Source organism: Coturnix japonica, chromosome 4 (assembly GCF_001577835.2).
Source record: "Coturnix japonica isolate 7356 chromosome 4, Coturnix japonica 2.1, whole genome shotgun sequence".
In the NCBI taxonomy this organism is placed as follows: domain Eukaryota; kingdom Metazoa; phylum Chordata; class Aves; order Galliformes; family Phasianidae; genus Coturnix; species Coturnix japonica.
This window is the reverse complement of record NC_029519.1, coordinates 47454208-47477478: the sequence shown is the minus strand read 5'-3', so window position 1 is coordinate 47477478 and position 23271 is coordinate 47454208. Positions and strand designations below refer to the sequence as shown.

Sequence of the window (23271 nt, the reverse complement as noted above, 5' to 3'; positions counted from 1 at the left end):
GGGGATAGCACAATGCCTGTACTTTGCAATGAACTTTTAGGGCTTCCATCTGGAGAAGTGTGCTGCTGACAAGTACTGTCCCCTTCCCATGAAATCTTTCTTTGTTGTATGGAAATAATTCTTACTGGCTTTTTAGCCCCTATGAAGAGGGAAGATGCTGCTCCTCTCCCTAACATGAAACTGGTCTCTTGAGCAGACCTCATGCTGCCCACCTTGGAAATTGTTCTGGTTTTTTTTGGGACCCAAATTTGAATGGCACAGCTGGGATTTAATCAACCCTGTCACATAAATCTCTTGGCTTCGTTTCTATACCAAAGGTTTTCTTTGGTTTAAAAAAAAAGAAAGAAAAAAAGAAAAAAAAAAAAAAAAGAAAAAAGGGATCTGGGGGCAGACATCACAAAGGGACTAAAAAGCTGTGCTGGAGGTATCTCCCCTGTGGACATTATTCCTCTGAATAGGGCAGAGTTTAGAGCAGGTCAAAAGAAAACTGCTGATCTGGAAATAATGGTGCATGCCGGAAAGACCCCGTTGTTGTTCCTGGCTCCCTGGCTGTGCACCCCTGCCAGCAAGCACCACAAAGGGAAATGTAAACAAGGATTAGCCACAAAATTGTTATTACAGCTCTATGGAAATAGCATTATTATGATGGTTATTATCACACTCATGCCATTGAAGATTGAAGTCCTGTGCCGGAGACATGAAGACGCATCTTCAGAGATGCTCTTGAGAAAGGTTAAAGTATGCAGCCTTAAACCACTAACTGTTGCATTACTTTCCACACAGTCTTGCAGTAACATAAACTCTGATAACACGGTCTAATGGTATTTGCCATCAAATGTCAAATTAAGTCGCATTTGCATAAAAAAACAACCAACCAACCAACCAACCAAAAAAAACCATGAAAAAAAATATAAACTACATTACGCAGTATGGTTAGCTGCTGGGCTGTGCAATGAACATTGTCCTGGATTAGCTTCAGTGTATATCCCCTACCAAAAATAAATGATATATATAAAAAATTCAGGGGGGGAGGAGGTGTAAAAACCTCTTTACTTTGTTTAATTATGTCATTGAGGTTTTGATTCATCCTATAAACTTCCCTGAAATGAGTGTCAGAATGGTAGGCTGGGTTATACCAGCCTAAGGGAAGGAACGTGGCCATCCTCCTCCATCAGCTGCCTGCTCAGAGACATGTTTGGTGAAGAAAGATCAGGAGTGGAAAAATACTGAGTGCTGTTTGTATTTGACTCATCCTTGTCTTAAAATTGAGGTTTTTGGCCATGTACCTGGTGGGTGTAAAATGTCATGTATAGGAAACTGCAGTGGCAGTGAAGCAGCTCATTATCTTAAATTCTCAGATGGAGCCAGGGAAGCAAGCACTGGACATGGTCCTTTCTTCCACAGGTAAACTTAGGGCTGCCACTCATTGCACCATTCCTTCTTTACAAATGTCTTTACCAACACCCAAATAAAACCAGCAGGAAGGATAAATTCTAATGTGTACTTCTAAGCCTAAATTATCTATTAACAAGAAAAAAATACATACTGGTGTGGTCAGAAGCAATATTGTCCATCCTTAAAACAAACCAGCATGAGGGTAGCTAGCACCTAGAAAGCACTCGGTGAAAAGAAGCATTTCTTGGATGGACCTGTTTTAATAACAGGAGAGGCACTCTGTCATGTTGACACTTAAAGGGGGTAAAAGGCAAAAGCAAGGCAGCACCACAGCACACTTCATCCCCTCAGACTCAGGTGCTAAGGGCAGGATGACTGTGCAGTGCCTTGCACTCAAAGTCTTCCCGTGCTGGGATCTCTGCTCAGACAAGTACAAATCTTGTACATCTAAACACATTTTAGGTCTGCTTGTACCATTACGCCCAAGTGATTCTCTTAATAACAGGTACAGATGCTGAGGATGTTAAAAGTGGAAGATCACCAACATCACTTCGTGTTCTTAAAAATATTAGTAAAGTAATACAATAGTCATTATTCACTGGTAAAACTCCCAAGAGCTGTGGAAACAGATCAAGAAATAAAGAGATAAATATTCAACAAGCAATAGATAGATAGATAGATAGATAGATAGATAGATAAAAATCCTGTAGTACATGGTCTATATCCACCAAGGAGAGCTATGAAACTCAATGACCTGTAAACTCCCGTGGGAACAAGAGGGAGATAACTTCCTCTTCATATATCATAGAATCATTAAAGTAAGAAAAGACCTCTAAGATCATCCAGTCCAACAACCAACCTATCCCACCGTGCTCACTAACCATGACCATCATTGCCACATCCCCATGGTTCTTAAACACCTCCAGGGATGGTGACTCCAGCACCTCCCTGGGCAGCCTGTTCCACCCCTCACCACTCTTTCAGAGGGGATGGTTTCCTAATATCCAACCTGATACGAAGGAAACATGTTAAATAAAAGAAATATTGCAAAGCATCACTTGCCTGATTTTTAATTTTCTTGTTCCCATATATTTATCTTGTGAAGGATAAACAGACTTCAACCACCCTGAGAAGAATCCTTCAGACTGCATGCAAGTGTTCAGAGCAAGGTAGTTGTGACATAGTGAAAGATCTGTATTTTAGCAGCAAATATGCTTTCTGCAGCACCATTTGCCTTTCAAATATGTTTGAAAAATATGCACTGGAACGGAGTGTTCCTGTTTGCTTTTTGCTCTGACAATTGCCAGAGCTCAGGTTACAAGTACATCAAGTCCTCTATAAGCATGCCAAACAGAAAAAAAAAATGCACTGCTTCCAAGAAAGCGTGGATGTTTTAGAACTCTCTTCCTATTTCCAGCCGGTGCTGTGTTGCTCCCAGCATGATATTCTCCCCTCCAAAAGTGAGTGAAAGAGGGTGATGGTTCATACTTGGCAAGCCTGGTATTATGGGGTGTGGGACTATGCTTTCAGAGCAGTTGTCATCTCTGGAATGGGAAAGCAGGAAAGGAAAAGCTTTGCAAGTCAACACACAAATCCCAGGGTAAAATCACTCCATAAGAATGAGTGAGGTGTAGAATGATGACCCACTTTTAAGCAGAGGTTGGCCCCTCCTTGAACACAGGTAACGTTTACATTTGAATGCCACATATTTGAATTCCGGATGGATGCAAATGCTTCAATTGTAAGAAATGCCAAAGATGTACAAGCACAACCATCTTGCAGAAAGCATGGTGAGTGAGCAGTGGGGAGCTTAAAATTGCTCTTGCAATAAAAACAAACCAAAACCTACACCACACTATAAATACTGATCTCCAAGAGGGAGGGACCATTAGCATTCTAGGCAACTCAGGGATCCTTCCCTGCATTTACCCACTGCTCATTGAGTTCTGCCTCCACTGATCTCTCTTTAAAGTCATGGCAAGATTCTTTGAGGAAGATGGACTCATCTGAGCAATCCTTGTGCTTGTTGGGAAGTCAGTGCTGTACATATTGGTACACAGCATTGCCGTCCCATTTGTGATCTCAGCTAGTGGATTTCATCAGTGCATTCCCTTGACAGCAGATGCACCTAAAAATGCAATTCCTGCTCTGGAAGTTGTTTTCAGGATAAGTGATTAGAAATACAGTGGGAACCAGAACGTCAAAACCATAACAGAGCATTCAGTAGATTTTGTGCCTAAAAGTATACATGTAGGGAAGCAATGCTTCTCAAAGACTAAGCAGCGGTGTAACCCCATAATAGTATCGGGGCACTTCAGTTTGAAAAAGAAGGGAGAGCCTCAGATTATCTGACCTTGTGTGCTATGGGTAGGAATGGATTCCTTCTTTTGTTTCCTTTTAAAGCAACCTAAGTCAAGTCAGCCTCAAGAAAAAAAAAAAATAGCCATTTTTGCTATCTGATGCATGCTTAACACGACATTGGGAAAGGTATTGATTCACTTATGTCAAATTAACTTGTAGGACGCTTCTATCAACCAAGCCCAGCAATTCCAGTCAAACCTAATGTGTTAATAATGACATAATTACACACTCCTGGTGTATGCAATTTCAAATTAGTTAGAGCACAAGCTTTAACAATGCATGACACTCTGTACACAACAGCCACCACACTGCATCCAATCCTTGCTTGAGTCAATGAGTTTACTGCTGAGCTGCAGGGTTACACCAGAGCCACATTCAGAAGTTCCAAAGCTGTCCCTGGGAAGATGGAAGAAGAAGCTGGGTATGAGCCCCTTGCACCCCCCCTGCCTTCCTGATCCATGTGCCCTTAGGGAGGAACTACACAACGGTTACAGTTTTCTGAACATTTCCACCCGCTGACATTTACTGTAATTTCTTTGTTTGCTCCAACTCAGATGGTTTTCTCCACCCATTTTTTCCTGCATTTGGTGCTGCCTAGCGCTTTACTCACTGTCACAGTTTCCTCTCTATCACCCGTTAGTCAGCCAGCTCCCCTGTTGTGTGGGCTCTGCATGTGAGTGTTAGAAAACAAGCATGAGAGAACCTAGGAAAATGTGAATGAAAAACCACAGAAATAATGGCAGTCATCCCTGAGGCCAGGTGCAGACTCTCAACCCGCATTTAACTTATTTCTGAGTTATCTTCGCATAAACTTGTGGTTGATACTGTTACCATTGGGCTGGCAGACTCATTATGCTCAGAATCCATTTTGTTGCTGTTGTTGTTTTATACATATTTAAAGTACATCCCAGGAGGTTAAATGCCTGCCTATCAAAGACATTCAAAAGATGACACCTGGTCATGACATTTCTTGGAGAACCTGACTGCTGCTTATTGATAAGTCAAATATATATACCTCATTATTTCTTATCAGACCTTTTTTTCTCCCCCTTCCTTACTCTTTTTCTTCCTTCCCTTCTTCTTTGTCTAAAATTAACATACCTCACACTGGTTTTCCATTTATTTTCCTCTCCTGTTTACCCTTGTGGGTATGCAGAAGGACAAGCATATGAGCAGTGCTGTTGTGTGCCAATCACACTGTGGTTCCCTCAATAATGTATTGAACCACAAAAGCAGATCACTTTGATTTAGTGTGAGGTACCAGAAGTCCTTTGGGTGGTTGAAGCTGTATGAGCTCAGGCAGACAATCCACACACTAGTGGGCTTCAGCAGATATGAAATTGTCTTGGCGACACCTGGATGAAGAACTGTCTTCTTCCTTGTCCCAGAAGAGATGATTTGTCAGGATAAAATATATATCTACTACAAAGAAATGGCCATTAGAATACTAGTTTTGTAATGATCTGCTAGGAGTTCCTGAGCTTTCTGTGTTCCTCTGTGTGTGTGTGCATATGAGTGCACCTGTACACGTGCAAGCTGCGGTCTGCCAGAAAAAAAAAAAAAAGAGTGTATATAGCACTGAAACAAAAATGTGACTGTTAAGGCTCATAAAGGACAGGAAATGGTAGAATGGATTCTAAAACCAAACACCTTGAAAAACCAGCATCAGGAACAGACAGCAAAGAAGACTTAATTTCAGTCATACACTTGTTTGTGGTTGCAGTTCCATTCCCCCCACTTTTTTCCCAACAGATACATGAATTTTGTACTCCATAGTTTTAATTTTGCTATGCTGCTACACCTCTAGTAAATAAAAGATCCTATAGTGATCAGCACTTTTTAAAAGGCAAAAATAGAACAAAATGAAAAAAAAAAAAAAAAGAACCACCAACCTGAAATGAACAAAATTAGCTGCAATACTTCAAACACCTCCTTCTTCTCTCATAAAACATGAATGAAAAAGAAAACCCTGGCTTTTGTAAAACTAGCGTGTTTCATCAGAAGTATTTAGCAATCTTGATGATAACACTGCTCAGCACTTCAATTAAAATTTGGGCTAGGAGATGCGTTGGGACCTACCAACCCTCCCAGAACTCAGGCAGATCTGGCGCCCTTGGAGCTGACCTCTACTGCTGAAAAAAAAGTGCCCCTGTAGTGTTGTGCTGGCTCGGCAGACAGCTTCTTGGGTTAGACCTGGCATGGCTCCCTTGTGGTGTTCAAAATCAGAGGCCCTTGACTGCATTTCACCTTAAACCTAGAAGAAAACAGCATCTTCAGACATAGGTCTTGTGCCAGTTTCGACATAGATATTCCATTTTATGTTAGTTTTGGATGTGAAGTCAACACTGGCCTGATCGTGGAAACTGAGTTGCAGCTCTAAATTTGGAGAGGCATTCATCTCTACTGAATGCTTTTAAACACTTTCAGTCCTTTGGATGAAAAATACTCATGCCTGTTCTACCTTTATCCACTTGGAGTAAGGCAGAAATGCCACCACTAGCTCCAGAGGACTAAATCCCAGAGCTAAGCCCTGCTAGATACATAGCTTCTTCTTGAACATCTTCTGCGTTATGCTAAGTATTTAAAGAAAAGCTAATTTTACAAATGAATCACTTGCCAAGTGGCATTTTCATTCATTCCAAGCAAAGATGTGAGGTTTGCATGTGTAAAATGCATAGCTCCCTGTGCCATATTTTTCTGAGTGTGTTCTAGGCAAAATATCACACTATGAGAAAACTACAAGTCGTTCAACAGAAAATCCAGCTGTCATTAATACAGGCATCCACCCTCCAGTGGAAATGGCCTCCATCAACAGCAGACAGCCGTGGCTTTAATGTAATTCAGCAGGAGATAATATAAAGCAGCACTCTCACAACTGGAGCATGAATGAAAAATGACACAGTCCAGGAACGTGAAAAGTAACAGGCCTGTGGGGTGAAGTCCCAACTGGCTTTAACTGGAAAGCTTGTTTTCTCTTGAATGCATATTTGCCAGCTTCAAATGGCACTTACTATTTTTGGTAAAGTTGTTATAAGCCCTCACACATGCTTCGTCCAGCACCATTTTGATGGTATATGATAATCATTGGGTATTAAATGCTGGCAGCAGAGCCAGAAGGTTTCCTTCATGCATCCTCCTACCACTGCCAAGGCAATCAAATTAATTCTGTTAACAGCCTGCCAAGTCAACTAGCCCACTAAACTATCCCGTCTTAAAAATGAAATCGAGACATACATATCAAATCCTGCCGTTTCCTTACCGAGGGTGATTGCTGGACCCCAGCCAGTGGGAATGACTGCTATCATCACATGATGCCATGCGATGGCTCTAATGAGCTGACATTTCCTGTTGCTAAATTGCCATGTCTGAAAACCAAACCAAATAGTGTTCCAACCTCTTTGGAAACCAGATGATGGTTTCTGACTTTTCCTTTTGCCTTCTGTTTCCTCACTTTCAAATTTCTCCATCCAATCCTGCCTAGATAGAGTCAAAAACTGCTTTCACAGCATATGGAATATATCAGAGTGTTCTGTAAAATGAAGCTGCCTTGTGTTGCTTCCTTGGGTTTCATTGTCTGCTTTACAAACTAAGCCATTCCTATGTTAATGGGAATGGGGGTGCCAGCAGCAAGCACCATGGGGCAGGTTACACACACCAGCTTGGCCATACTGCTCTGTCAAGGATCCACACCCGAGCTCCATGCCAGCCTATTTCCCTCTCCCCCAGCTGTGTATTTCAGCCATAAACAAAAAGTGGCAGAAGTGAGATTTCAGTACTGTTTCTAGCATCTCAATGGAGTCAATGTAGAGCACTTGAGTTACTGTCACTATTACATCTTTTGAGTCTCTCATAATCACCATTTGGTATAGAAAGACGTTATTACCTCCTTTTAAAATAATTGCCTTCTATTTTTCAATACTTTTTTCACCCAAAGAAATGCTATTTTGGGAGTCAAATCATCAGAGCACATTGAAATCACTGCGGCCTTCACGTGGCCTAACTTGTGTAGATAATTCTTCTGAAGCAAGGGTGTGGCAGATATGCTCCAGGAACACCAACAAGAAAGAAAATTACAATCTCAGGCATCTCATGGTAATTCATAGCCAAGAAGAAGCTAGTACCCCTCCATGATAAGTATTATTAAGACATACTCGTTGGCATGGTTAATAAGATATTAGACAAATATGAGTTGAACAGGCAAGAAAGAGGCATTTTGATACAAAGATGATAGAAACTGGAAAGAATAGCAGAAAGGTGGTCTCTTTTTCACCTACACACAGAAGGATACTAGGTATAGGATACTGTAGTTTTCCTACATTCTCATTTACTAGTCTGCAGTACAGTAAGAGAGGAATTTTTCTAGCTGCACCAAGCTGCTCTGTTGAGACTATGAACGAAATAGGAGCCCGTTCAGCTGGCAGCATAGTTTTCTTCATAGTCTTTATTTTACTCTCCAAATGGTGTACGGATTTCATGTACCTCAAGCTGTACTTGGAGACTTTTTCCTAATCCACTGCACTGGTAGTTTTGGCTATCTGCCATTAACTTAACTATTAAGTCTCAAAAGTCTGTTATACATTTTATAGACTTGGTGGAAGCTCATTTTTCTAGAGTGCAGGTAGCATGGGATGGGGTGACTCTTATCTATTCAGTTTGGTTTTCTCTCTTCTGAGGTGACACATTTCATGCTAGTGGCAATAATAAGTAAGTAATTAAAAACTATTTTACACATTTCTCTGCAACAGATCTCTTTTAGGGAATTATTTACCACAGAAATTTGTTTGCTCTGGCAGCAACGTCCTATGCCTCAGTAACACTGAAAACTCCTTTCTTGTAACAATCTGGTGCACTGGTAGGCACTAAACATGTTTTTGCAATGTCCAATAGTCTATGCCATGAGTTGAAGTCTCCTTTTTAGAGATGAACTAGCAGGCAAGAAAAGAGAAACGAAACCATGAACACTAGGAATGAGAACTCTCCAGATTTTGCTAACTTTTCCTCAGAAAGAAAGATGCAATAAGATGGTGAGGCACTGAATATATCTCAAAGTGAATTTTATCTAAGCCATGTCCTAGAAGACAATCTGTTGCTTCCCTGTCAGATCTGTAATACAGAAATCAGTGCATTGTAGTTCAATACAAACACTAAGTACAACATATATTTCTCAAAACTTTCAGAACATCCAATTTGTCCCTACCCACAATGGTGTGACAATGATTTCCAGGAGGTTTAAGGTGTACTCAAACTAGTGAAGAAAACAAGTACTTGCTCAAAGACAATTTTCTTCTCAAAGCACTGAGAAAAGCCACTGATGCCACATTCTGTCTTTCTCCCCAACCCGGTGACTTCCCTTTGGTAGGTGTTTCTACATTAAGATACTGTAAAATAAGTTACAAGCCTGTATTGTTTCAAAGGACCTAACCAGCCTCCTGCCTTTGTGTTTAATTAATTTTCAGTCTCTGAAATTACTAATAGGAAAAAAAGTGCTACATACTGACCCATTTCACTAAACTTGATCAAAGGTCCATTGTATACAAAGGAGATGCATTGCACTCTACAGTTTAAAATAAACTAGGTATTCAATCAGACAAACAGAAAATAATTGCAGGCAACCATCACTTTTTATTTATTTATTTATTTTTCAATCTTAAAAATTTTTGTGCATCAAGAGGTCAGCACATCGCAAGGAGGTGATGGATGCCCCATCCTTGGAAACATTCAAGGTCAGGACAGATGGGGCCCTGAACAACCTGATGTAGCTGTAGGTGTCTCTGTACATTGCAGGGGAGTTGAACTAGATGGCATCAACTCAAATCATTCTATGATTCTATAAACATAGTAGTGTGACAGGTACATAATGCAAATAAGAACACAGAGTTGGGTAAATCAAATCACGTAAAAGAAGAATTGTCCAAAATTCAACAGGGGCTTTAAAACCTGTTCAGAATGAGTTAACTTAGGCTATCCTCAAAAGAGGTTTGGATCCTGTTGATAACTGCATATGCGGGATTCCCAACACTGATTTTGAACAGTTTAAAAGTACAGCAAGGATACAGTAATGCATATAGCATCCACTTGATAGTCACTGTTTTAGCCTCAGAGACCTAGCAGAAAAGGCCTTCAACCTTATGTGAAATATTAGTAATTACAAATTAAATCTGCCAATTTGTTTTGTTCATGTCTAGTTGAAGCTCCGAATGAAAGTCAACTTTAGCACTGAGTACTTAAACTGAGTTTTCTGAAAGTGGCAGGGCATTCAGTATTTTGAAATATAAATATGTAGTCACTCTTTTAGATACAAACATGTAAGCTCAGATCCCAAAAGCAGGTACCCAATTGAAAATTATGTAAGAATATTAGATTCACAATCAGGCAAGTAAAATCAGCGAACCTCCATCCCACAAAAGGAGGAAATCTCATGTGAAGAAGGTACACCTTTCTGTACACCACAGTTTTTTTTTCTGGAATTCTTAAGGTATGCATATAGGAGTGATTTGCAGTTTAAAGATCCCCTTTGGAAAGCGTTTCATTTTTTACCTAGTGAACAGATCATAATATCCAGTTCATAGATAAAGTATCACTTTCCCATCAGACCAAAAGCTCAAGGTTTTGTTGTATGTTGGACACAAATATTTAAAAAAAAAAAAAAATAAAAAAAGTCTGTCTTGGAAGAGATTATTTCATTGCTAACAATCTGGAAAAGACAATGGTCAACATCATAGCAATTTTTATTTATTTATTTATTTATTTATGGTGTGACAAGTGGAAAAGGCACTTAGCAATTAACTTCTATGTAGAAATTAGTTTTTGATATTAGCCCTCGAATTCTGAAAAGCAACATTTAAAATATTACAGGAATTATTTGCTGTTGTTACGTTAATACAGATAACATATTTTTCAGTGTGTGTGGCATGCAGCCTGTTACTTTGTGTTGATGCTTTTTTCTCAAGTGTGACAGTTGGGTTTTTATGGACTGTGCAATTACAAGAGGCGATCTTTCAAACCACTGTTTCTAAGAGAAGTCCTAGAGAAGAAAATGGGACCCCGAGGAACAGAAACTCCTGCAGGATTTTTTCTGTTCTCTTTCAACCAAGAAGAAAATGCATGATGAAGAATTCAAGTGATTTTCTCCTTCTATATTTGTGTTACTCACTTTCATTAATGAGTACACACAGATACTCTGGCCTGTTACTGGAAGGGTGAGTGCATTGAATAGAACATAAATAGGAAGGTAACATTCCGAGTAAACAATGTCCATTAATTAATGTATGGGAAATTGGTAATCACAGCCTGAATCTCTGATTAATCAGCTGAGGCCAGTGTTGGGGCAGCTGTGGGAACACAGGTGAGAGTAATTTCGCTGTGCTCCTGAAAGGGGTGGAGCTTAACTCCTCTAGACCTCATTTAAGGGCTGACCACCACTAAGGCAGCATCTCTTGGAGATTGCTCCTTGGTAGAGATTGCTTCAGTGGTTCCCAGTAGACTGAAGGCTTCCATACGGGTGAGTTTTTCCTGTAAATAACCTTTTGGGTATTTACTACTATCTTTTCATTATTGTTACCATACAATTAACTAAGACTATTAACTAACTTATATCATTTTTGAATAGGCTTAGTGTCAAGCTCATACTTTCATCATTCTCTGGCAGCTTTTACAGCATGCTGCTGACAATATAACTCAAGGTCTCACTGACTTTCACAGCTCTGCAAGAATATTTTAGAAGGATTTGGTAGTTTTGAATAGTTCATTTCAGTACCCCATAAAGAAACACTTTCCTTCAACACAAGCACAAGTGGTTATTTCTGTACTTAATAAGGCCAAGGTAAAGAAAACCTAACTGCATATTTTTAAATATTTTATATTTACACAAGCCTGGTTTATGCAGAACATAGAGCCACATACATACTTTCACAAGAAGGTAATAGTACCTGACAAAATCTCAAGAACAGCCTACCCTGCATGTCAGATTATTCAAGAAAGGATATGAAACTCCTTGTTAGATAAAGCAGCTGCATCTTCTGCTTGTCTCTGAGTTAGAGAAACAAAAGTCTAAAACTTCTGTAGATTCCCTACAGTACAACACACGTATTAATCAATTGCTTTACTTAGAGGTTTATGTGGAAGATCTATCCTATGGTCCCATGACCATATTACAAGGCTCATCTATTCATCCTACTGATTTCTTAAGTTAGAGGGCAAATTATGGGAAAAAATGAAAAGAGAGGGCTGTAGGAGTTAAGGAGATTGCATTTTTTGCCATGCTTCTTGTGAGTTTTTAGTTTGCCTTGTTCTGTGGTGGATTTCTGATAAGGCACTCCCAGTGCATTAAAGAAAAACCCTGCAACAAGTATTGTAAACTTAGATTTAAAAATTCCTATAATACATAAAAGAATTTCAAATTGCTGCCATGTTGCACATAGCATTTTTAGCATGAGATGAGAAACACTAGCAGACTAAAGGATTCTAAGAGGTACGTTTCTATAAAGAGAAATTAATATCTCAGTTCTCTGGTTCATCTGCATGAACACTCTGTGAGAAAAGGTATGTAGAATATGATGTGATGTGTAGAAATAACTATAAATAACCATGATCTTCCACTTCCTGGTCAGCCCTTGTTTCATTAGGCACAGAGACTTTTGGTGGTTATTTTTTCATTTTACTAAGATGAAAGGTCATGTTGTTGTCCTGTCATTGTCACAGTATGGTGAATGTATGCCCCAGCCACTCACAGATCAGCATACACTGAAGTTCATTAAAAATACAGTATATTATTACTAGCTTTGGATATCTTTTCAATTGACCCTCACCTCTGTAAGAGCCTTGAAATGCTTTCTTGTAAGCAAGACCTTTTTGATGTATTGGCAAAGACAGTTGTGACCCCCTTTCACTAAGATTAAGAGTGGTTTCAGATGTTATCATCTTCATATCCTGCTTTGTTCTGTCCCAGTAGATCTGGGATCCATTTGGAGCCCTGTACTTAGTCATTACGTTAGTCATAGACAAAAACATTCTGTTCCTGTTAGCCATCCAAACACTAAATCCCAGCCCTGGAGGATATGCAATAAATACAACACAATTGTGCATCAAGAAAGCTGTCTGGGCTGGGTAATGCAGGAAGTGCATTGTGTGATTAATAAACACGCATTAAACTTAAGAAGCTTCAGAATCTATACAACCTTTCCTAAGTTCTCAAGCATGACCTTCAGCAGCATTAAAATACAGAACTGAAATGCACTGAATAGTATTTTAGTTCAAACTGGCACTGGGAATCAATGCATGCGTCATTCCTCAGTCAGCTGTGTTGACACTCATTTATGCTAGGCAAATGGAAAAGGAAATAACAATACCAAATGCTATACTCTAACAATTGTGTTTTACAGAAAAGGACTGTGAGCAGGCATAACCTAATGCAGTCTTGTGCTTGGATCATGCAAAAACATTGAGTGCTCTTTTCACTTAAGATTTTTGACAAATATCTTTACACGTTGTTTTAAAGTAAATAAGCATTGTGTTAAGCTTTGTGTAGGGCAATCAAATTAAATACTATCCATACAAATCTGAGGAAAATCTGAAAAGTCAACAGTGCCTCCATCAGAGAATGGTTATAACATTTTTCTGTTATAATTATTACAATGTTATAATATTTCCTTAGCAACAGTCTATGGTTTGTTTATGTTAAGTAAATTTTAAGAAGTTGACACTGTGGATAATAGAGTTGGGTGCTTGTTAAACTACAAGTAAAATTTAATCCCATTTCATTTCATAAATGACATTTGATTTAGCTTGCCCAGCGTGTCATATGTGAGAGGAGAGACACCCTGACACAAGAGCTGAACTAAGAAAAATGACAGGGGAAGGCCAAAACAACAGATGCAATTATTCATTCTTTCAGTTAGGATGATAATAATTCAGTTAGAAAAGGATGTGACTATTCCTGTCCTGCACAGGCTTGAAGAACGTGATTTTCCCAAGGTCACCCAACAGAAGAATGACTTGCACCCAAACTGCAAGGATCCTACCCAACACTCCCTCCCGATTAGATCACAGAGGAGGTGCTTCATTTCAGCACCGCCTTTTGTTTGTAGCAATGAATGCACACTGTATCTTCTCACTTTAAGCAGCTTGCTTTCTGTTCACGTTTTCCTTTTAACTCTGGAGTGCCTCATTTCAAACCCTATCATCACCTAGATATTAGGGAATAAGTAGTTCAGTATGTACATATCATTACCACTTTGCCTCTTTTTGTACTCATGTTCACAGCCCTGCTGGATTTTTTTAGAGCCTAAGCATTTTCAAAACAATTTATTTCACTGCGGAAGTTACTGTGCGAGCTGCAGCAATCACACTACAGCACTGGGGTCTTCAGCGGGGCCCTAGGTCCCTGGCAGCTGGAGTACAGTTCTGCAAATACAGGTACTTCTACAGCAAGGAATGAGTCCTTGTATGTCTCAGGACTGAAATTTCCTCTAACCTAGCTAAAAGTCTATTCACCTAGGTTTCTAGGATCATTCATCTGTTAAAATGTAATGACTGGGGTTTATCTATGCAGCACTAAAATCAAGAGATCATTGTAAGAGTTTATACTATTACAAGCATAGCTGAGACTTTGCTGTGGTATCAGTCACGTCATGGTCTGCTCCTCTGCTTTCTCATCTGGAACTACAGTACAGTGCTGAGAGGTTTCCATGGTGGCCTCAATAACAACCAGTTGCTTCTCTCTGCCTGGGTCCTATCAGATCTGTTTTGCATTCAGTCTATGCTGGAAGGAATTATGGCTTTGTGAATATTATTCTGTTCTTATGCATTTATTAGATGCAAAATACTTTCACCCAGCACTTCTTAGAACTATCATAAAGCACTTAAACACTTTTACATGCTTTAGACAATCCTGTTCTCTGCCTTGGCAACTGCACCTCCTACATTCCCTTTCCCTTCTCCTGCCCCTAAATAAAAGAAAATAATGATTTAATCTAGAAGACAAATGCTGAGGGCATCAGTACATGTGTTTGTGATTCTCTGTTCTCTGACTCAGCCTGAGGCTGTCTCCGAATCCTCAGATAAAGTCAACGTCACTGATTTCATTGAATCAAAAGGGTTTGGATACAGCCTTTTCACAATCCTGGGGGATCTCTTCACCCACTCTGCTCACTGCACACTATTGTAGAACATGGATGGCAATAGGAATTGTACTTCAAGCTCCTTGCCTCGGAGCTGCCATACCACTAACCACATGTTGTTATGATAACAGATAAGCAAATAGCTAATGATCTAGCTGCTATAACTACAGGTTAAAAAAGAAGTAATATTTTGTTTATATTCCCTGTTGCTTAAAGTACTCACAATTAAAACATGAAATATCTGATAACGAATGTCATGTTTATGTGTTTGCTTCCCACCCACATTTCCTAATATGAATAAATACTTCCTCACCACAGAAATGAAGGGAGCAGAGCTAAGTTTTAAAGGGCAGGACAAAAGTTTGCATAAGGGCTCCTCTGCAATTTTTGGGACTTGAATGGTAGGAAGGAGCCACTCTCCTGGCTCTGCTAGGCCAAACATGCTTGGCCTCAGTTTTGTGGCTGGGCAAGTAGTTGGGAGGCGGACCCTTTAGTCTCCTCACTATTCCTGAAGAAAGCTTGAAGCATGCTGTTGACGCCAGGTGTGTGGGAATGCTGGGATTGAAGGAGCTTTGCTGCTGGGGGGATCCCTGCTCGCTTCCCATTCCACTCTCCCACAGGCCTCTGCCTGCTTGCTGTGTCCTCTAGATTCACCTGTTCATTTATTCCACAGTGCAGAACTCTCCAAGACTGACTCCAAGCCACAGGCAAGCTGTGGAGGAGAAGAGCTGCCAGAATTTCAAGTGATGTGCTTTAGGCATTGCAGAGGGCAGCAGTGTCATGGTGGAAAACGACTGCCTATCTGCACGTTTGGGAGGTTGTAACAGCTTGTGGCTCCAATCACACTTCCACCCATGCCCCTCCTCCTCACTCTACTTCTGTTGGATGCTTCAAGGAAAATAAAATTTATGGAAGTGGTTCCAAGAGCTGTTTTCTGCACTGGTGCTAGTTGGTGCATGCTCCTCTTGGGCTCAGCCCTCCCTTCTCCTTGCTGCCCGGCTCCACTCACTCCCTTTATACAACAGATAGATCATGTTACCTTCATCAGCTGCTCCTTCTGGGCCCCAGTGCTGGGGAGAACAGCATTGAAAGTGCCAGGTACTTGCAGCTCCTTTATCTCATTATCTGATAAACGTTCCTTGGTTTCCACCCTGGGAAAAGCTTGCATCTCAACTGTGCTCTGTGACAGAGAAGGAATCATGCTATCTTCCTATGTATGAATGCACGGTAAGAGAAAGGCGGGATCCTCTTGCTCCTTCCCTGTCTTAGCAAGCCACAAAAGCTTTATGGATGGCAAAATTCATTTTTTTCTAGGACTGCTGACCATGCTCTAGCCTTTTAAGTTCTAGCAGGAACCACATGTCCTTCTTTCTTGCTCTGGGCTCTTGCATCATTAGCTCCTGCATATTCTTTCTCTCTCTGCAGAGCTTTCAGACTGTAGTATTGCTTTTTTTAATCTCTTGATAAGATTGCTAAAAAGGACTGAAAGAATTATGGAATTATAGAATGAATTGGGTTGAAAGCAACCTCAAAGACCACCCAGTTACAACCTCCTTGCCATGGCAGGATTGCCATCCACTAGTTCAGGCTGCCCAGGGCCCCATCCAATCTAGTCTTGAATGCTTCCAGAGACTGAGCATTCACAACATCTCTGGACAGTATGTGCCTTTGCCTCACCACCTTCTCCACAAAAAACTTCCCCCTGAGATCTCATCTAAATCTTCCCTCATTCAGTTTAAAAGCATTTATACTTGTCATATCACTATTTACCCTTGTAAAAAACTGATTTCCCTCCTGTTTATAATCTCCTTTCAAATACTGGAAGGCCATAATGAGATCTCCTTAGAGCCTTTTCTTCTCTTGCCTGAATAAACCCAGATCCCTCAGCCTGCCTTTGCAGAATTACTCCAACCCTCCAAGCATCTTCACGGCTCTACTCTGGACTCTCTCCAAAAGCTCCACAAAAAGCTCTGATTTGAATGGTGGAGTTCAAAAACCTTAGGGTGTCAAAGAGGGTGAACAGCAAGCTTGATATTCAGAAAAGCAGACTACGAACTCTTCAGGGAACTCCCTGGCAGGGTGACATGAAAAAGAGTCATAGATGGAAGTAGGGCCCAAGAAAGGTGGTTGGTATTAAAGGCCCACCTCCCTCTATGGCCTGAAGCAGTGCATCCTGAGAAAAAGGAAGGCAGGCAAGAATGCCAGGAGGCCTTCATAGATCAACAAGGAGCTTCTATACTTAAGATCAAAAAGGAAACCTATAAGGAGTGGAAGCAAGAACAGATTACCTGGGAGGACTACAGAGAAGATGTCTGAGCAGCAAAGGATCAGGTTAGAAAAGCTAAAACCCAAACAGAATTAAATCTATCCAGGGACATAAAGGGGAGCAAGAAGAAATTCTACAGGTATATCAGTGAAAAAAGAAGATCAGGGAGGATGTGGGCTCTCTCCGGAAGGAAATGGGAAACCTGGTCACATGGGATACAGAGAAAGCTGAGGTGCTCAATTATTTTCTGAAGGTGTCCTGGAAACCTAAAAGTTGTACAGCAGTGCCAGTGAACCCCAAGACTGGTGATGCCCAGTGACCTTCATGGCGCTACTATATTATAAGGATTACCCCACTGCTGGTTAAAGAAGCAATATAAAAACAAGTCCATTTTTAAGCCCTGCTTCTTGGCCTTCCACCACAATGATGTCTCACCTGAAATATAGCCAGTGACTCATACTGCAATTATTGCTGCTCTCATTCTGGTCCAAATTGCTTGGAGGAAGGGAAGTGCTGATAGAGACACTGTAGAAGATTAAAATAACTATGTCTGTGATGCTTTACAAAAGCTTTGCTTTAAGGAACCTGCTTTCCTCATGATTACTTTATTTTGAATTCATTGTGCAACACATTCTTGTCTCTGGAAACAGGAATCAGGAGAATCATTAGAGACAGAGAATATTTTCCTTAAAGAAAAGTTGTCAGGTCAAGTCATGCTTTTATATTACTGTTTGTAAAACAAGATGTTTACACACCTGTAAACCTGCCACATCTATTTTTTTATCTGATTAAAATCACCTTTGGAGAATTAGGTGAAAATGGTTCTTTGGCACTGGAGACAGTGTGAGCAGCAAAGGCCAAGACAAAGGAAGTGCTTCCCTCTCCATCTGCCCTTTACCAGGTGCCAGCACCCCAAACCTGGCAATGAGCCCCACCAGCAACAGAGCTGCAGCATAGGTAGCCACCATATCCCACCCCAGCAGCTCTGCCCATGACCATCCTCTGTTTTGAGGTTGTGGCTCCTGCCACCTTGGGGCTGTGGCAGGATGAGGGGACACATGGATGCCTTGCCAGCATAAATCACACATCTATTCCTAGCTCCTTGGAAATGCCCAAGCCTTTGTCTAGTGCTAATGATTTAGATACTCCAGATGATAAATAAAAGTGCTAGAAGCTTGCCCTGCTGTATATTCCTCCTCTGAAGGCAGCTCGCCAACTGCTTTATCTAGATTATCATCTCTGAAGGAAAGTATTTATAACTTGGCAGTCGTGGTCAATGTGTTTAGACAATTCAGTCAATGAGTGCCCCTGAGGAAGAAAGAAAACTAAAACAACAAGAAAAAAAATAATGAAGGTGGAGGGATGCAAGGGGAATGCAAATCCCATTTGATGGACTGTGACTTTAAACAAAGCCCTGCCTCTCTGGCCCAGGGTAAATTCGTGAGGATCACTGCTTTTCTGGCTTCAAAGTATTTTGCCTTCCAAAGGTTAAGGAAAGCAGGCTTCCTGGATAAACAGCATAAATTAAGTGCTCAAACCAGAAACAAAATACTGGAAGCCAAGCACAATCTCTGCACTTCTGCTTTCCCCACTGCAGGGTTGGCTAAATTGATATTAGACATTATTATTCCAGAGTGCATGCTCATGCCCACCCCCACAAAAACAGAACATACATTCAGATAAATACAGACTTACTAGCAAGCCTAGGCGCACTATTTGGAAACCACACACCATTTCCCCAGATTAAGGTCGCTGCATACAAATCCTCCAGTCTGTCTTCAGATCACATTTGATGGCCAGCTCTCTCCCTCCCAGCCTCCAATCTCCTTAACTTTCATCCCCTTGCATGGGAGCCTGTGGTCATTTGGCTTCAGGGCCCTGGGTAGGTGTGGCATGGGGCTGGGAGTGCTGCTCCCGTCCTGGCCCAACATGTGAAATCCATCTCTTATAACACACCAGCCACTTTCCCACTGAAACTCACAACTGTGTGTAATTTGGCTAGCTCATCTAACCACTGAATTAAAGGAAAAAATAGACATTCTGTGGGGTGCAGGAATTATTAGTGATGACATGTATCACATCTAAAACAGCGGGGCACAATGACAACATACAATAAAAAGGAAATTACCTATGACATACTCTTCGCTTTCTTTGAATATCATTTCTGGTCCAAATTATGTAAGAACATCAATTGCTATTTGACAGTACCTGGAAAAGATGTCCTTAAAAATTTGCCAGTTTTGTCTTAGATAAATAGATTCAGTTTCTTCAGTATTCCCTATGCTTCTTTGTATTTACTTTAGAGAATATTCCTAGTACTGAGGCAATGATATTTAGCTTTCAGAAAACTGGCACATTTTATAGAATCATGTTTTCATGCTCAAGTGGTAAATCTGGATGTGAGTCTCTGGCACGGCCAATGAAAATGTGGATATGGGCTGCGTAAGACAGGTTTACAGCATTAAAACTTGAGAGAAATTATTATGCAAGTCACTTTTGATGAAATCATAATTAAGCCTTATTCAGGTTTGAAAGTTCAAACTCACAGTATATTTCACTCCTCATTTTTCACTTTTATGAACCTTCAGCAGTTTCAGTATCCAGCTAGGACAGAAAGGCTAAAAGCGCTACAAAGAAAATTAAGGGAGATTTATACACTTTCAAGAGGGTATGCTGATATCTTAGGAGAAACCTTTTTTTGAGACACAGTTCTACATTGTATTTATCAGGCTGAAGATTATGAAGTATAAACTAAGAAGCTGCAATATTTTGGGTGGTTCATTCCAAGTGAAACCCTTTTTCGTATGAGGGAGAGAAGATGATGCATGTTCAGGTTGTGTCTTCCCTGAGGAGGAATGCTTGCCTTGAATCAGGACACAAGAGAGACTGGAGAGCTCCCACCTGAGGCAAAGACCAGAGAAAAATGGAGCACATTTCTTCAAAACAAAAATATAATGCACTTGTGTCCATAGTGATCAAATGCTCTTATACTACATTCTCCAGTTTCTCTGCACTATGGAAGCCAAAAGAGTGACTTGGCTGGAATAGGAAGGACTGCATCAACAGAATTGCTTATAAAGTTTTTGTATCCCAAACAGCACTGAGAAAGTTTTACTTGCTGTGCTAATGTAAGGGGTTTGTTTTGCAATATAATTCCTTGGATCAACAAAATACACTCCTACCAATACCTAAGATTATAATTTTTCAGGCCCTAGATTAGATTACTCTAGGTAACTGCAAGAACTGAGCTGTGGTCTCTTGCAAAGGAAAAGACCAGGAAAGGGATCATGGAAAAAAGTTTCCACAATCAGAATGAGGGACTGGCAGGTGTTCAACAATTATCTGCACTCAGTGAAAAATCTAAAGCTGTCTGCATGTGTGCTAAATCTGTGAAATAGCTTGAAGAGAACAACACACCTGCACCCTAGGTAGACCTCAAATCTCAGCACACATCGGAAAGTTGATTCTACTCACTACTCCCTTCTTCTATTCTCATATGGATTAGATGGTAGAAACCCCGCATTAGGCTTGAAGCAGTGTGACTATGCACTTCTTTGGAATTTCAGCCAATATGCTCATAAATAATGTAAATATCAAGGAATGCAAAATATTGTACAATAGCAACACTCATTACCTCCAGCACTGGCAAGAGTTATATAAACATTAATGTGATAGAAAAAAATCCACTAATTCAGATAATAAAGATTAATAAAATAATTTAAAACCACTCATCCCTAAAAAAAGCTTATTTTTCCCCACAGATCCTGGGACAAAAGAAACATAAAAATGCAACAATAAACCCAAAACAAACATCCCCAGATTTCAAATACCATAAGTAGAGATATAATTTAGTTCATTTAAGTATATAAGTTAATAAGGTGCAATAGAAATACTGAGCAGCAGCCTGAATCAACAGTGGAGCACTTAGGACATCAGGACCAACCCAGGGGAGCTCAGGTGCATGCAATGTATCTGAGTGTCCAGAAGGGGTAGAGCCAAGATTCAGCCTTTCCCAGATCTCATTTAAGGGTTGGCAGTGGGTCAGAGTACATTACTGGAGATCCCTACCTACTGGAGACCTTTCAAAGGTTAGCAGTTTTTCTTTCTTTGTTTCTGCATCCACAGCTGTTGTATTTGTGTTTGTTCTCATTTGCTGTAGCTTAATATTGTAACACTCTGCTATTATTGCTACACTTTCAATCACATTGTAACGCTACAATAGGCTACAAGAGAATGCTAAAAGGAGTAGACTTTTTCAGTTTCTGTTCAAAAAAGAAGTGGAGGGGATAAAGGCCTTGAATCAAGGGGTGAGTAGCAGTAGATCTTTGGGTTGGGATAGTACTAGCCATAGTAAACTGAAAGCTAAAAAAGGGTGAAGGAAATCCATCAGGCCTGTTTGTTCAAGCAAGAAATGGGACAATCAAAAGGGGAAAAAAAATCACATTTCATTATGAAATTAAAATACTGGACAATAACAGGACAAACTTTCTCTTGTGATTAAGAACACAACAATAGCTTCAGATTAAAGACCTTCCCAACACTCACTATGCTAAAACAGTTAGCAGTTTCTAATCCTCACTTCTTGAACATATAATCTGAGCTCAGGAGGAACCACCAACTATGGGAGCAAAATCGGCTTCCCCAGAGAGGCAGTATCTGGAGATAACACCACATATGTGGTAAAATATTTTCAGCCTTGCTCAGGGAGAGTGTTCAGTCAGTTCAGGTGCCAAACTTCTCATTTCTAAGACCACATGAAAATTGAGAAGTTGAAAAAGAGGCAGAATGATACAAGTAGATTTGTGGATGCACACCAGGAACCCAGCTTTCAAAATCAGCCCTAGTGGGTGGCAGTACTGCCTACCCACAAGCTACAGAGAGAGGCTGGAACTAGATTATCTTTTAAGGTCATTTCCATCAAACCCAAGACATTCTATGAGTCTGTGTTATTCTTTCCTACCCACAACAATTACACAGTTTACCTATGATATTTCTCCAAATAATTGAATTCAACTGGTGCTTGCTAGTTTTAAGTACATGTGCAGTGTCATATGGTGGGCATCCTTGCTTGAGACTAGGCATGTGCCATAGTCTTCAAGACTTCAAAGCAGATTGTAAGGCCTAAAAATCATACAGAACAGAAAGAGTGTGGAACTAGGCACTTCCAGTGTCTCAGTCATTGAAGCAATGTCCAAACTCTCCATCTGGTTTGGGTTACCTGAAAATAGACTAGCATACTTGATTATTGAGATAGTGAGTTATGTATGCTAATAAGGAATTTAAGTAATATGATTTATAACTTGCAAATATGCACTCCTCTGGTTTCCCAGCTAAATCCTAGGAATGCATTGCTTGGAATTTTACAGGGCAATCACAAAACCCCAGCACTTGCCTTTTATTCATTCTTAGGAAAACACAGTACTCAAGTTGTTGTAATTCCCTCTTCAGAAAAGATTTTCATACATAGGTATGATTCAGTAGAAACACCATGCCTCACAGTTTAAAAGACAAACAAACAAACAAAAAAAACCAAAGAGACATACATAAACGAAGACCTAAAACAACGAGAGGAATGAGAAAACCAGATTAATAAAGATTTTGCTAAAAAAATCCCAAGACACTCTGTTCAGGGTGAGTTTGATTCTCAGAGCTATTAGCTCATGTAATCATTGTAGTAGGCTGCTCTCTTTTAGCAACAAAACCCTTGTCCACTGCTAGAGTCAAAGTATGTAAATTAGATAGTCTCTTAGCTAGAAACTACAGAGTGGAAATAGCTACTCTGAAAGTAAACTACATTGTAAACTTTTGCTGAAACTATATGCCTTTCACTATTCTTCTACCATCAAAATCAAGTCTATGGGAATTTTATTTAAGAGTGTATCGGTTGTCTTTGTAACATTAGCAGCTGCTATTAAAGATAATAGGTAAGAAGTGGTAACAGGGAGAAGGTGGTATCTTGGACTGACATCTTTACTGGCAGGGGTGATGGAGCAGTTTATGAAGCTTTTCTAGTGGTATTCCCCCCCTCTCCAAGCCCCTCCTCCCTCCCCCAACAAAATCAGGATTGCCTCTACGGTATTTTGCCAAGAAGTCTTCCCCTTCAGCCTCTCCAGCAGGAATCTGTGACTCAAG

General features: G+C 40.3%; 2 long non-coding RNA genes across 4 annotated transcripts in view; one reads left to right on the top strand and one right to left on the bottom strand.

The window, feature by feature from the left end:
• Positions 1–23271, bottom strand: part of LOC107313549 — a 112805-nt gene that overhangs the window by 35138 nt on the left and 54396 nt on the right. The window lies entirely within an intron of this gene.
• Positions 10676–23271, top strand: part of LOC107313547 — a 28700-nt gene continuing 16104 nt past the window's right edge. Inside the window, exon 1 of one of the 2 annotated variants that reach the window (XR_001555051.2) lies at positions 10676–11257. This is a non-coding gene — a long non-coding RNA (uncharacterized LOC107313547). The remainder of the gene's footprint in view (positions 11258–23271) is intronic. The other variant, XR_001555048.2, reaches the window with a different exon arrangement.